The following is a 16,420-nucleotide window of genomic DNA, read 5'->3' as shown; positions in this document are numbered from 1 at the left end:
GCGCGCGGTGGGGAGCGACGGCCCGTGTGGGGCCGCGTGTGGGGCCGCGAGTGGGGCCGTGGCCGCCCTGGGGAGGCCGCTTCCCGCTGCTGACGGCCGCGCCCGCCGGGTTCGCGCCGCACCTCCCCGCCAGGCGCCGGAGAGGGAAGCGCACGCACAGCCTGGGTCCCCGCAGCCGCCCTTGGTCCAGGCCCAGGTCAACGCCCTCCACCTGGGTGACGTGAGTGTGGGGCCGCGGGGCGGAGACTGCGGCCTGAGCTTGAGGGGCCGCGCCGGCAACCCCTTCGGGGCCTCTGATATTTATATATATATGCATATTCACATAGAGAGAAGAGAGAGAGAGAGGGAGATTACAAACAGTGGGAGGGGCAAAGGGAGAAGCCGACGCCCCACTGAACTAGGAGACCGACACTGGGCTCCACCCCAGGAACCTGAGATCGTGATCTCGCTGAAGGTAGATGCTTCACCAACTGAGCCACTCGGGCACCCCTGCTTTGTACTTTATACATTTATTTGATTGAGAAAATCTTTTCAGAGGATTGGGATTTGAATCGTCAAGGAATTTTTGAAAATGAAAATAAGTTCAAATAATCAAAATTAAAAACTATTGGTCACAGCTAAAGAGAATGAGCTGGTGACAGGGCCAGGAGAGTAATTATGTAGAACGGGCTCAGACCTCAGGGTTCAAGTCCTCCCTCTGCCATCGGCTGGGTGCATGACTTTGGGCAAGTTTCCTGACTTCTCTGTAAAATGAGAGATTTATTTTCCATCTGTAAAATAGAGATGATAATAGTATCCGTTTCATATGATGGTTGTGAGGATTAAGCGAAATATATATGTCATGTAGAGGAATGTTTGTCACAAAACATGTCCTATGTAAGCACTTGTCATGATTACTGCCATCTGAGAGGTTTGAGCGAAGCATAGCCATGCTAACAGTTGGAAATGGTTGGGAAATAGGAGAGCAAAGTGTGGAAGGACCAACAGTAAATGTTAATTACACACTTACTCTAGAATAGGTAGGTCTGAGGGGTTCACAAGCAAACATAAGCTGTAGTTCATCACACACGTGTGTGCACACAGTTTTTATTTAAAGATACAAAGGGAGGAGGGGCAAGATGGCGGAAGAGTAGGGTCCCCAAATCACCTGTCCCCACCAAATTACCTAGATAACCTTCAAATCATCCTGAAAATCTACGAATTCGGCCTGAGATTGAAAGAGAGACCAGCTGGAATGCTACAGTGAGAAGAGTTCCCGATTCTCTCAAGGTAGGAAGGAGGGAGAAAAAGAAATAAAGAAACAAAAGGCCTCCAAAGGGGAGGGCCCCGCGAGGAGCCGGGGTAAGGCCGGGCCGAGTGCCCCCAGGACAGGAAAGCTCCGTCCGGGAGAAGCAGGAGCTGCACCAACCTTCCCTGGCGGAAGGGCACCCGCAGGGAGTAGGAGCAGGACCCCAGGAGGGCGGAGATGCCCTCGGGCTCCCTGGGACACTAACAAGACACCTGCGCGCCCAGGAGAGTGCCCCGAGCTCCGTAAGGGCCGCAGCGCGCACGGCGGGACCCGGAGCAGCTCGGAGGGGCTCGGGCGGCGGCTCTGCGGAGGGGGCTGCACGGCCGGGAGCGCGAATCCAACAGCGCAGACCGGGAGCACAGGGCACCGGACACAGCCCAGGATCCGGGCTCCCCCCAGGACAGGCAGAGGCCGGGAGGGCCCAGGATAGCAAGGATGCTCCTGCCCCGAGCTGAGCAGAGCAGCGGCCCCGCCCCCCAGAGCCTCCAGGCCCTGCAGACAGAGAGCACCGTAGTTACTGCGGGGGCTGAATCCAGGTTTCCAGAGCAGCCACTGTGGTTGTTCCTCCTGGGGCCTCACGGGGTAAACAACCCCCACTGAGTCCTGCACCAGGCAGGGGGCAGAGCAGCTCCCCCAAGTGCTAACACCTGAAAATCACAACAGGCCCCTCCCCCAGAAGACCAGCTAGAAGGACAAGTTCCAGGGGAAGTCAAGGGACTTAAAGTATACAGAATCAGAAGATACTCCCCCGTGGGTTTTTTTGTTTGTTTGTTTGTTTGTTTTTGATTTCTGATTGCTTCCCCCACCCTTTTTTTTCCTTTCTTTTTTTTCTCTTTTTCTTCTCGTTTTTTTTCCTTTTTTCTTTTTTCTTTTTCTCTTTTCTTTCCTTCTTTCTCTCTCTTTTTCTCCTTTTCCCAATATAACTTGTTTTTGGCCACTCTGCACTGAGCAAAATGACTAGAAGGAAAACCTCACCTCAAAAGAAAGAATCAGAAACAGTCCTCTCTCCCACAGAGTTACAAAATCTGGATTACAATTCAATGTCAGAAAGCCAATTCAGAAGCACTATTATACAGCTACTGGTGGCTCTAGAAAAAAGCATAAAGGACTCAAGAGACTTCATGACTGCAGAATTTAGATCCAATCAGGCAGAAATTAAAAATCAACTGAATGAGATGCAATCCAAACTAGAAGGCCTAACGACGAGGGTTAATGAGGTGGATACCATACCTATTCTACTAAACCTGTTTGGAAAGATAGAAAGAGATGGAGTACTTCCAAACTTGTTCTATGAGGCCAGCATCACCTTAATTCCAAAACCAGACAAAGACCCCACCAAAAAGGAAATTACAGACCAATATCCCTGATGAACCTGGATGCAAACATTCTCAAGAGATACTAGCCAATCGGATCCAACAGTACATTAAGACAATTATTCACCATGACCATGTAGGATTTATCCCCGGGACACAAGGCTGGTTCAACACTCGTAAAACAATCAATGTGATTCATCATATCAGCAAGAGAAAAACCAAGAACCATATGATCCTCTCATTAGATGCAGAGAAAGCATTTGACAAAATACAGCATCCATTCCTGATCAAAACTATTCAGAGTGTAGGGCTAGAGGGAACATTCCTCGACATCTTAAAAGCCATCTACGAAAAGCCCACAGCAAATATCATTCTCAATGGGGAAGCACTGGGAGCCTTTCCCCTAAGATCAGGAACAAGACAGGGATGTCCACTCTCACCACTGCTATTCAACATAGTACTGGAAGTCCTAGCCTCAGCAATCAGACAACAAAAAGACATTAAAGGCATTCAAATTGGCAAGAAGAAGTCAAACTCTGCCTCTTCACCAATGACATGATACTCTACATATAAAACCCAAAAGACTCCACCCCAAGATTGCTAGAACTCATACAGCAATTCGGTAGCGTGGCAGGATACAAAATCAATGCCCAGAAATCAATGGCATTTCTATACACTAACAATGTGACTGAAAAAAGAGAAATTAAGGAGTCAATCCCATTTACAATTGCACCCAAAAGCATAAGATACCTAGGAATAAACCTAACCAAAGAGGTAAAGGACCTATACCCTAAAAACTATAGAAGACTTCTGAAAGAAATTGAGGAAGACACAAAGAGATGGAAAAATATTCCATGCTCATGGATTGGCAGAATTAATATTGTGAAAATGTCAATGTTACCCAGGGCAATATACACGTTTCATGCAATCCCTATCAAATACCATGGACTTTCTTCAGAGAGTTAGAACAAATTATTTTAAGATTTGTGTGGAATCAGAAAAGACCCCAAATAGCCAGGGGAATTTTAAAAAAGAAAACCATATCTGGGGACATCAAAATCCCAGATTTCAGGTTGTACTACAAAGCTGTGGTCATCAAGACAGTGTGATACTGGCACAGAAACCGACACATAGATCAATGGAACAGAATAGAGAGCCCAGAAGTGGACCCTGAATTTATGGTCAACTAATATTCGATCAAGGAGGAAAGACTATCCACTGGAAGAAAGACAGTCTCTTCAATAAATGGTGCTGGGAAAATTGGACATCCACATGCAGAAGAATGAAACTAGACCACTCTCTTGCACCATACACAAAGATAAACTCAAAATGGATGAAAGATCTAAATGTGAGATAAGATTCCATCAAAATCCTAGAGGAGAACACAGGCAACACCCTTTTTGAACTCAGCTACAGTAACTTCTTGCAAGATACATCCACGAAGGCAAAAGAAACAAAAGCAAAAATGAACTATTGGGACTTCATCAAGATCAGAAGCTTTTGCACAGCAAAGGATACAGTCCACAAAACTAAAAGACAACCTACAGAATGGGAGAAGATTTTTGCAAATGACGTATCAGATAAAGGGCTAGTTTCCAAGATCTATAAAGAACTTATTAAACTCAACACCAAAGAAACAACCAATCCAATCATGAAATGGGCAAAAGACAGGAACAGAAATCTCACAGAGGAAGACATAGACATGGCCAACAAGCACATGAGAAAATGTTCTGCATCACTTGCCATCAGGGAAAAACTAATCAAAACCACAATGAGATACCACCTCACACCAGTGAGAATGGGGAAAATTAACAAGGCAGGAAACCACAAATGTTGGAGAGGATGCAGAGAAAAGGGAACCCTCTTGCACTGTTGGTGGGAATGTGAACTGGTGCAGCCACTCTGGAAAACTGTGTGGAGGTTCCTCAAAGAGTTAAGAATAGACCTGCCCTACGACCCAGCAATTGCACTGTTGGGGATTTACCCCAAAGATTCAGATGCAATGAAACGCCGGGACACCTGCACCCGATGTTTCTAGCAGCAATGTCCACAATAGCCAAACTGTGGAAGGAGCCTCTGTGTCCAATGAAAGATGAATGGATAAGAAGATGTGGTTTATGTATACAATGGAATATTCCTCAGCCATTAGAAATGACAAATACCCACCATTTGCTTCAACCTGGATGGAACTGGAGGGTATTATGCTGAGTGAAGTGAGTCAATAGGAGAAGGACAAACAGTGTATGTTCTCATTCATTTGGGGAATATAAATAATAGTGAAAGGGTATATAAGGGAAGGGAGAAGAAATGTGTGGGAAATATCAGAGAGGGAGACGGAACATAAAGACTCCTAACTCTGGGAAACGAACTAGGGGTGGTGGAAGGGGACTAGGGCGGGGGGTAGGGGTGAATGGGTGATGGGCACTGAGGGGGGCACTTGACAGGATGAGCACTGGGTTTTATTCTGTATGTTGGTAAATTGAACACCAATAAAAAATAAATAAATAAATAAATAAATAAATGTAACTTGCTAAATAATTTCTTTCTTTTTTCTTTAAAGATTTTATTTATTTCTTCATGAGACACACACACACACACACAGAGGTAGAGACACAGGCAGAGAGAGAAGCAGGCTCCATGCAGGGAGCCTGTTGTGGGACTTGATCCCAGGACCCCAGGATCACACCCTGGGCTGAAGACAGATGCTCATCCGCTGAGCCAGCAAGGGGCCCTCTTGCTAAATAATTTCTAAGTATAAAATCAACTTCGTGAGCTAAATATTGTCCGAAAAGACACCTAAAGTGTGTATATTTAGGAAAACCTATGAGGACAATTAGTCCCTTCCTTGTGAGGAAAATTATCCCTTCTCAAACATTCACTCTTATTTGATCTGATGGGTTTAAAAAAAAGTCCTTAAAAATGGATTTTCATCCAACTTCATTTCAATCACTTTCTTCAAGAATCTGGTTTTTGACATCAATAGAATCATAATTTTAAGTATATTTAGTTCTCAATTTTATATAATCAACCGCATTTCATCTACTGATGACTTAAGACATGTTTTCGCATTTACATTTTTCTGACGTAATTTCCTCCTGAAGCAACATTGTCCAGGCTCCCAAAAGTGTCTACTTCTCCCTTTGGCCACCTTCCTTCTGTTAATACACAGCCTTATTTGTGTGTGTGTGTGTGTGTGTGTGTGTGTGTGTGTGTGTGTTCTCTCCCTCCTGGTGAATTTAAATGTGGAAATATCAAACAGTAAGTTGATTTCTTGTTGGCAGCTTAATAATAATATTTAGTGGGAAAAAGGTAAGGAAATTAATAAAAATGGGCTTGATTTCCCTGGCATTCAGTTCTGTGCAGCTTACCTTTGACCACTAATGACTGCATTTGTAGTGACCACTAATGGTCTTCATTTGTAGTGACTCTACATGTTACCCTGGAGAAACAAGCCATCATCACATCTTTATCTTAATCAACAGGAGCTTTGCCTTCTCAGCCTTTCTTCATTGCATGTAGAGACTGAGATTGCATCCACAGAAAATTGTGTTTGCTCCCTGACAGGATAATTACTCCACAGTGCTTTTGCTGTGTGCTGATGACAAGTCTGAGCAGGAGCTTGAGGACAGGGATGAGGAAGGACATGGCAAAGGGGGTCAGTGCCATAAGTATTGATTCATTACTCTCCCCAGCAAAATACTAGTCATTTCTGCCTGAGAAGAGGTCAAATATTATACTCAGGAGGGCTCGTAACCATGTGCGGGACCCCACAATGAGGTGAGGGCTAAAACAAGTCTTTTCTGAAGTGATCTTTTGACTGTGCAAGTCCTCCCAGGTGCTGGGGGCAGATCCAAGAGGGCAGGGCTGGGGTCAGTTAAAAGCCATCTGGGCATCCCTCTTCAGACTCACCAGCCTACTCTAAGACACGAAACAAGCTTGATTTTCAGTATCATTAAGTTTCACTTTTTCTGTAAATTGTGTCAGGTAAAACTGAAAGTGGGGAGAGGGACCAAGGGGGAGGAGGAGGGAGGAAGATTCCAAAGCAGACTGCACTGAGCATGGAGCCCATGTGCGTCTGGAACTCATGACCCCGAGATCAGTTGCTGAGCTGAAACCAAGAGTCAGATGCTCAACCAACAGAGCCACCCAGGCACCCCAGGTAAAACTCTGTCTTACCCAATTGTTTTTCTACACTGTGCCAAAAATTTATTCTGAGTGAAAATACTCTGAATTTAACCCCTCAGAGCAGCCAATGAGCTAATGTACATTTGCTCATGAGTTATGGCCAATGAGGAGCCTGTAGAGACCATGCATGTGTGCTACAGAAATTAACTGACTTGCCGGGCTAGCTCCTGTGAACCAGTCCAAGGGAGAAAAGTTCTTCCATCTGACTCCCTGACATGGTTTCAACTGTGATGTTTTGTGAACTAGAGAGTATAGTTTGGGTGTTAAAATATTATGTAATGAATCCAACAGATGACATGAAAATATGCACTCCAACACTTTCCATACACTGTGTAATGTGACTCAGGTTAAGCAGAGAAGAAGCATTTGTTTGGTGAGTGTGACCCAAATAAATCAGGATAGAATTCACAAATTGGTTAATATATACCCTGCACTATTTCTTATGTGATTGGAAAGAAGTTCAGGGATTCGATTTCAGTAAGAAATGCCATGTGCAAAGATGCACAAGACATATACTTCCAGTTTGGGTACATTGTAGATGCACTAATCTTCTATTTTTTAATAACCGATATTATTTAATGCTAGTGAATCCACTTACGTTTTAGAAACAGAATAGAACTCCATCATAATGTAGCTTACTTATATTTAGATTGGGTAATAATTATGATAATTACAAAAATTTACTGAGTCCTTAATATAGGCTACATCCTATGCTAAGTACCTTACATGTGTTAAGTTATATAATCCTTTCAACAATTCTATGGAGTAATTATTATTATTTTCTTCATTTATAAAAGGGGAAACACGTATGGAGAAATCAAGGACTTTTTTTTAAGGGATACACAGCTGGAAATTAGTAGAGTCCAGATAATCTGATTTTAATCTTTTTTTTTTTTTATTTTAATCTTAACCACTAAGGTACACTGCCCCTGTGAGTATAATATGGCACTTGTAAGCATGGCACTTAAAAAAAGTAAAACACATGGTAACTAAACAAAATAACACACAAATGTAATATAGTACTTATGGTCAGTAAATCAAAAATTATTACATTTATAAAGAAGTACTATGGTTTGTCATAAATTGTGTTTATGTGGATGTCTCTAATATTTCTTAGGAGAGAAGTTGTTTCTGTTTCCACCAAAGTCAAAAAATTGCTAAAATATTATACTTAATTATGAGTTTTAAATCTATTGATCTTTAGTATCATTGTCCACTATGGAAGAGCTGTGGTCAGTTCCATATAAAAAAGGGTAGTTGGCAGTTTTTGTTCAGATTTTATTTATTTATTTTAGAGAGAGGGTACACACCCACGTGCAGGCCATGCAGTGGAGAGGAGCAGGAGAGCATCTTATGCAGACTGTGCATTGAGCACAGAGCCCAATGTGGGGTCTTGATCTCATAACCCTGAGATCACAACTGAAACCAAGAGCAGGATGCTCAACCGACTGCTTCACCCAGGTGCCTCTTGGCATTAGTATTAGTCATTTCAAAAGTCATTAAAGGGTTGACTTGATCTCTCTGAATTTGTTATATGCCCTTGCTTTTGTTGCTATTGTGATTCAGTGTACCATGGTGACTGCATTATGCATTCTCTGTAAGTTTGGACAAATCCACAACCTTATGAAAGCTCAGTGTTCTCATCTCTGAGATTGGGTGAGAATATTGGTTCATGGGGTGGTCGGGAGGGATAAATGAAATGTGTATAAAGTACTGCTATTATCACATTCTTATCCCTTAACTGGGATGCTTACTTGCCATATATGATTTCTTGGATAGCCCTTCATTAAACTTGTGACTAACTCATATTTGTGTATTTGCAATTCTTTGGTGCTTTCTTCGTTGACTGTCATATGACCATTCTACAAACAAAAGTGAAAATGTACTATGTTGCAGGCCTTTGGGCAATGTCTTTGGAATAGCACATTTCTGGTTGTCCTGTTAATTTTCCTAGGATTGGTTTTGCATTAAAGGATGATTCATTTTGAGTGGAGTATTCCAGTCTTCTGGATAAACTGTACTAAAACATGAGAACAGGGCATTCCTCTTTGCTCTGTACATACTCCAGCTAATGATGGTGGAGACATAATTGCCTTGTCCCCAAGTAACATCAAGGATAAATAAATGCTCATGAATGCTCTTTTCTGCTCTTATGACTCAAATACACAAGTATTTTTTTGTTCTATATTCCCATGAGAGATATCTCTGGCTTATCTGATTTGGCTAGTTTTTTTTTTTTTAAGATTTTATGTATTTATTCATGAGAGACAGAGAGAGAGAGATAGAGGCAGAGAGAGAGAGAGAGAGAGGTAGAGATATAGGCAGAGGGAGAAGCAGGCTCCATGCAGGGAGCCCAATGTGGGACTCAATCCTGGGACTCCAGGATCATGCCCTGAGCTGATGGCAGATGCTTAACTGCTAAGCCACCCAGGTGTCCCTGATTTGGCTAGTTTTATACACTCCTCAGTTTCTTATCATTAGTCCTTTCCTTTCATATATGAATATCCAACATAACTTAATATAAAATTTTAGTGCAAACTGTGTACTCATAGGATAATATTTTTTTTGATGGATTGAAAGGGAGGGATATTAGCACCTGCATTTGGTACAATGAGCTTATTAAGAGTTTATGTGGAGTTATATTTCAGGTTACTATCCACTGTATTTTAAGATTTTACTTATTTATTTATTTGAAGAGAGAGAGCATAGCATGAGCAGGGGCAGAGGGAGATGGAGAGAGAGAATCTCAAGCAGACTGTGCTGAACAGAGCACAGAGTCTGACACTGGGCTCGGTCTCACAACCCTGAGGTCATGACCTGAGTGGAAGTCAAGAGTTGGGATGCTTAGCTGACTGAGCCACCCATCACCCCTGTGTAGTATATTTAATAGTAAGCTCTGTTTGTGAGGAAATGATTCTTTTGGAACAAGAAAATAAGCATTATTTGTTTACATCATCTCTAACAAAAGATTTGCCTGATAGCCCTTCATACTTCCCAGTAACACAAGCTGAACTGTGGAGAAACTGAGAATAAGTGTCTCTGGTCTGCATGATCCTGGTTGGTTAGCTATCTGGTTTCTGACTTACTGAAGGATGTCTCCGGGCTGAATTAATGGCCACACATCTCCTGGTGATCCAGTCATTTCACAGAAGCTGTTTTTCCCTTTACACTTTTTACCAGTAAGTACCTTCCTAGTTGTGGAGATGGATTCTCATGAAAAAAAATTGAGTGATCCAGCTTGAAAAGAGAGTAAACAAATACAAATTCTAGTTCAAGGGTAAGTTAACTAATGATAGACACAACAAATATTTGTTACATACATTGAATAAAAATGACATTAATAATTTGACATTTTTCAGGATCAAATGAACTCCTTTATTTTATTAGATATTTCAGGGATAAAGCTTAAGTGTAAATAATACCCTGCTATCCCTGCAGTTTAGGAGCAGTGCTGAAAAGACCAGAGGTCTTTCTTTCCCACAATGATAAAAATACAATAAAAAATAATAATCAGATACCACCTTCCATATGCTAAGCATGGCAGTGCTACAGAACAATGCATTAAGTAGCTATTCTGTGCATACTATTTTAAAAACCTATATCAAGTGCTTGAGTGATAAACATGCAAACTGCACACTAAGACAAAATTTGATTTTGAAAAAGAAGCAGGCAACCTCAACATTATAGGAAAATAGTTCCCTTTTTCTAGGAAGTTATAAAGAGGATACTTTGTGGCACACGGGTGTAAAAATTCTCTACCCTACTAGACCTCCTTCAACATTGACGTCCATTTTGCCAATAAAAAGAAAACCTAATGAGGTAGAAAATAATTAATCATAAACTCCATTAATATGAACCCAAAGTCTACACTTACTTTCTAAAAAATAAGCTAAGGGAGTGAAGAAAATATTAATGTAATATATAATGCAAATGTATCTTCCCATGTTTGGAGATTTAAGACATTAGAGTCTGTTACCTTAGGGAAATGGGAGACGGAATTTCAAAAGCTAGAGAATAAATTGACAACGTGGTAATTTTCTGAGGGTACTACTCAAGTGGCAGCAATTACTTTGAAAAGATTATTGTGAAATGTGTGGACCCTGGAGGGTACTTAGGACTAAGCCATCTGTGTATAGCCATACCACTTGTCATATATAAAGATGTTCCCTCCATCCAGGCTTTGAAGTGTTGACACTGCATTACTCATCCCTTCTGGTCTTTATAGCTCCACAATGGCACATGAGGTGAGGGGCATTTGGGGATTAGCCCACAGGGTACAACACCCCTTGAAAGGTAAAGAGAGGATCTCCAAAAACTTATTCACAAACATCACATTTTCTTGGAGCTGGCCAACTTTTAGGAACATTAGTCAACTCTCTACAAACTGTAGAGACTCTTATTTTACAGATTTAGAAAAAAACTGAAAATGGACATCATAGTTCTAGTGGTCTGAGGACACCACATATCAAGATATCAGAGTCTTGTAACACTTTCATACTTGAAATTATAGCCTAACTTATACTTTTGATTTTTTTCTATGGGCTAGAGATGACAAATAGAATAATATTAAAAACCACAAACATTAATTCTTATTTTCAGATGAGAAGTGGAGATCCTGTGATGTTAGGTAACTTCTGCAAACTGAGAAATTAGGAAATTCTGCTTTGAATCCAAATCTGTCTGACATGTAGACCCACATAGATTTTTTTCAATGGAAGCTTTTAGATGAGGAGACATATTTGAAGACTGCTTAACAGTAGAAAGATCTAGACATGGTAAAATGACTTAGGTTTCAATTACAACAAGATATCTCCTGAGATTGCATTTTATCTTGTTCTATTTCCCCTAATTGATTTATTTCCAGTTATAAGTTATCCTCAAGAAACTGGCTCATGATCCTGTTGTTTTATATACTGGTTCATTATCCGAGTAAGCATAGTTTCCTCTAAACTAAATCCATGTGATCTATATTTTAATAAAGAGTGTAGACTCTATATTGTGCGGGAGTTCTGAGCCCTGAATCATGACAAATCAAAGAACACAAGTTATCTGAAACTTCTCTGGAATGATCCAGAGTTTCTTGCACCTCATTGTACTCATCAATCCCAGTCTTGGTTGCTATTGTTAGACAATACACTATATTTCCCTGGAACTGGCCTTCCATACTATTTGGGGGATTTTAAAGTCATGAATGATTCTACTAACATAGCTGACAAAGCTGGAAGCAATCAGATTCATATCCAAATGTACTAGACGAAGAATTTGAGATTGTAGAAGTCTACTAGCTCTGCTTGGATATATTGGTCACCATGTCCCAAGCCAGGATCATAAGGGCTTCTGACTGATTCAAGAGCAGGTTTTGCTGCTGTGTTGGAAGAGTTTGGTGCCAGCTGTCCGGTGATGACTTTGTTACTTGGGACAAAGTAAGGTCTAAGGCTTGTAGGATGATTAGAAATTTAGCATGTTCTTAAATTCTTGGTAATTCTGAGTCCCTGGTGATGGACTCAAGCTTAATTACATAGGAAAGATCTAATCTCCAATGTGTGGAGGGGTATGGTGGAGTGGAAAGCATCCAGTACAGCCTCCAGATTAAGCCAACCCTGACTGGAGTTCTGGCTGTGGAATTTGGAGACCATATGATCTTGGACCAGCCACTTGACCACTCCAAGACATTTTTCCAATCACAAATTTCTCACAATAATAAGAAATTCATTCATAGGGCTGTTGTGACCATCTAAGAAAAAAGTCGTATGAAGCTGTTCTATAAATTGAAAGGAATTGTTTAAAGGCTAGCTTCCTCAGAGCCTTTTTTGGAAAGGGACTAACAGTATAAATCCAATAAGAAATATATTAATGCCTATAGTTAGTTACTATTTTTTTTTCTTATAGATGATGCTGATAGAGTCAAGGTTAACTAAGAGGAAATCTCTCAACAGTTTGCAGTAGTAAGTGACATAGAAGGTAACTGTTAGATACAGATTAAGGAAAGTCCACAAATAATAATTTGTGTTTATTCTCAACATATTTAACAATAATTAAAGGTCATAGAAACCTAGAATTCCACACACATAAGTCCCACTTCTCTTCACAACCATGAGCAAAAATCCTCACATAATTCTTGCGGCAGACTTGTGGGTTAATATTAGGGAGTAGAAAATAATGTGATTTTGGTATCTTATAATGAAAATTTCATTTCAATTTAGTATTATAGTGCATGAGAACTGATGGATTTATTGTCAGAAGGTTTGGTGTGTGTGGTTGGGATTTTCCCTCAAAATATGGGATACATGACACTTATGTTCCCCTTCGAGCAGTCCAGAGCAGGAGAGGCATACAGGGCTGCTGCTAGGGTGAGACATACTTTGTTCTGGCAGCTGAAACGGCTTTCTATCTGAAAGATGTTTCCTTCCCACTGGGCAAGACATGTCCTACGTATCATGGTGTCAAAATGAGGATCCTAAGAAATCCGTGTTGAAGTTCTAGAAGTTGTCATTATTGTCAAGTCCTGGAAGCTATATGCGTTTCTACTATAAAGGTCAAATTGAAGCCAATACCCAAATTCCTCAGTAATTGGAAATGTTTATTAATAGAGAAACATCCAGACTTGACACTTAAGCAATTTCATTGGCTGCAAAATAAGATGAGTCTTTGCAGCCACCTTCATTACCTCTCATTTCTTCAAGCTACCCATTTCTTGTAAAATAACTGCAATTCCTGAGGTCTGTTGCTGGCATTGATGTTTCTGAAGCAGGTGTGTTGTTTTGCAAGGGCTGCCCGGGGAAGGAGCTGCTTTGCACATTGGTGACCTCATGTAGCATGCTCTAAGATAAGGAGTAAAAAAGGTGAGTTCATTCCTGCATAGTAGGATAACGGATGTGACATTTGAAAATAATTTTTGTTATGAAGTAGAAACTTATATAAGACTGTATGAATTATTAAAATGACAAGACGATTCCAATTCCAATTAGTAAATTCTATTATTTTAATGTCGCTAATTAAACTTAAAATATTTAGAAATTGTTACAAAGTATTGAACAATATTCAGCAGGAGGGCAGCCCTGGTGGCTCAGCAGTTTAGTGCCACCTTCAACCCAGGGCCTGATCCCGGAGACCTGGGATCGAGTCCCACGTCGGGCTCCCTGCATGGAGCCTGCTTCTCCCTCTCCTCTGCCTGTGTCTCTGTCTGTCTCTCTCTCTCTGTGTCTCTCATGAATAAATAAATAAAATCTTAAAAAAAAATAGCAGGAAAGCCGATTCGTAGTGATAATACCAACAGCTGACACACGTTGAACTCAAACTATAGGCCAGACTCTGTCCTGAGTGCTTCATTGGATTTATTTATAATTGTCATGTAAGATACATTGAGGCTTTGAGAAATCAGGTCATTTGCTTATGATTACTAATTCAGTAATGCCTTTCTGGGACTCCTACTGGTCAACTTCCAGAGGCCACATTCACTGCGTTGCCGCCTTCCCATCATGTGCTTTCTGCTTGGGTCTTGGGTTTTCTAAGCAACATGATGTGTACGTAGAGCAGTATACAGCAAACGCTGCATTACGTTTGTAAATGTGGACGGGATCAGATGCCTTTTTCATAGGGATGATGCTATTTAAATACTGTTTCAAGGCTATCTTGCATTTCTTCTTCTACTGATTATCCCCCAAATCAGTGTGGTCAGAAGAAGGCTATGTTGGCAAAGAGAATATACAGTAGGGTTGTTCAGTTACAGGCTGCTCATCCAGCAAGGGCGTAAGTACATGCAAAGCACTGTGACAAAACCTGGGAAAGGTCTGGGAGATGTAAATGCTTAACCTCTGGTATTGTCCTTCCCTAGGTGGACACACCAGAAACCAGAGCTGAGTGCTGTTTTTGGCTTAGGCCTCTGCCTTCTGTCATGCTGGGCTTGCTGGTGGTACATCTGCACATGCTTTCTCTTCCTCAGGAGACTTCCTTCTATGGCTCCCACTGACCAAGCCCTGAGCAGCAGTGACAGTTCTGTTCAAGCCCCAACTTCTTTACCAGCTCAGACTGGCTCTCTTCCTGTCTCAGTTCTTATTACCAGAAAAATGTGCTTTTGTGGCAGTTGACGTTCTTGTATCATTTTTGCCTGCTTAAGAAGAGAAAAACATGTGCTGCAAACTCGGGGACAACGTCACGGGCATTATCTTCATCTGTGTATCTTGGCAACAGACTTTATACACTCCCAGAAGGTAAAATGAAGACTCGTTGATTGGTGCATTTTTATAAATTTTGCTCATTTATGTTTATTTAAAAAATTGACTCCTATAGCTTTTCCACTTTCCAGTGCCGTGTGATTTAGGCATAAGTTCTGTGACCTCTCAGGATCTAATTTAACAGGAAGATTGCAATAGAATGAAAAGCTGAGATATTTTGTATTAAGAAATGTCTTTTAATGGATACAATGTGAATCTTATATTCATCCAATTTTCTCTTGCTGAATGTGCTGTTAGTACATATTTCTGTTTTGGGATGACCCCTATTCCTTGTAATTTTACTACATAAACAGTTGATAGAATCCTGTTTATAAACCACCATTCTTCGGGAAGAATTGGTGCATTTTAAGTGAAGAGCTCTTATAGAGATCATCTTCACAAGGAAATTACTTCCCTCTTTTTAGTAGGAAATGTTAGAGACGTTATTTTGCCATGATTCTCCAGGCTCCATCTACATCAAGCATTTGAGTTGTTCATGTCTCAATATAAAGGAGGACTGTAACTTTTCAAGATACCCAAATCTGCTGAGCTGAAAAGTCTTGTTACTCATGACTCAATACTGATGAAGAAATGAAAAGCACTCAGATTTGTTTTGTGGTTGACAAAGCAGCTCCATTTTTTGTTAGTTTCCTGGGCGTCCCTTTTGCAAAGTGTCATCTATTCATGTACTAAGAGCTTCTCACGAGTCATGGGCTGTCATAGAATCTGGGCTACACAGTTCACATTCGAAAGGTCCCTGTCCCCACAGGACATGCATTTATTTAGTGGGACAGATGGACATTTAATGACAACGATAAAAATATCATGCTCCATGCTCTCTATGGCACAATTCTGAAATAAAAAACCCCAGAAGACCAAAACTTTTGCATAATTCATCTGGCTTCTCCTGGCCTAAGTCAACAAAAGGCCATCTATAATCTTTATTCCTCACAATTACAGTGAATAGTCATATCTTAGTTACAGAAATATTAATGCGCTTGATCTGGGGTTGCTGCCCCTCGTCCTGTGGGGCACACAATAAAAGTAGAATATATGCACTGTATTGCTTTTCTAAGGTAGAAAACGCCTGAATTCTCAAAGATATTTGGCTGTAAGGGTTTCAAGTAAGTGTCTGCCCTGTGTAATGTGGGCAGTGATAAATCTTATGAATAAAAATAAAGGAGGGAAAGTGACAGGAAGTGCCTGGAAGGGCTCTTTCCTTTCCTGAATTTAGTGCATTGGATCCTTGCTGCATTTACAGCTCTCCAGTGTCGTTAAAATAAGATTTATTTTTGTTGTGCATTTGTGTTCTGCAGGGCAACTTTGGGATACTGCACCCTGCTGCATCTTACCCCAAAGCAGGATCCCAATACACGCTTCTTTCAAAGTTCAGATGTAGAGAGGTTAAATATCCTCGAATC

General features: G+C 41.0%; 1 long non-coding RNA gene across 1 annotated transcript; it reads left to right on the top strand.

Annotated features, from left to right (window-relative positions):
* The first annotated feature begins 34 nt into the window (after positions 1-34).
* LOC144299415 (uncharacterized) lies at positions 35-16,019 on the top strand. The gene is made up of 3 exons (XR_013366157.1): positions 35-220; positions 1,170-1,269; positions 14,621-16,019. It is a non-coding gene; the product is annotated as an uncharacterized LOC144299415 (long non-coding RNA).
* Positions 16,020-16,420: the final 401 nt, after the last annotated feature.

The sequence above is a fragment of the Canis aureus genome, chromosome 27 (genome assembly GCF_053574225.1).
Source record: "Canis aureus isolate CA01 chromosome 27, VMU_Caureus_v.1.0, whole genome shotgun sequence".
Classification (NCBI taxonomy): Eukaryota; Metazoa; Chordata; class Mammalia; order Carnivora; family Canidae; genus Canis; species Canis aureus.
The sequence above is the reverse complement of the archived record's forward strand: the minus strand, read 5'-3'. Positions and strand labels throughout refer to the sequence as shown.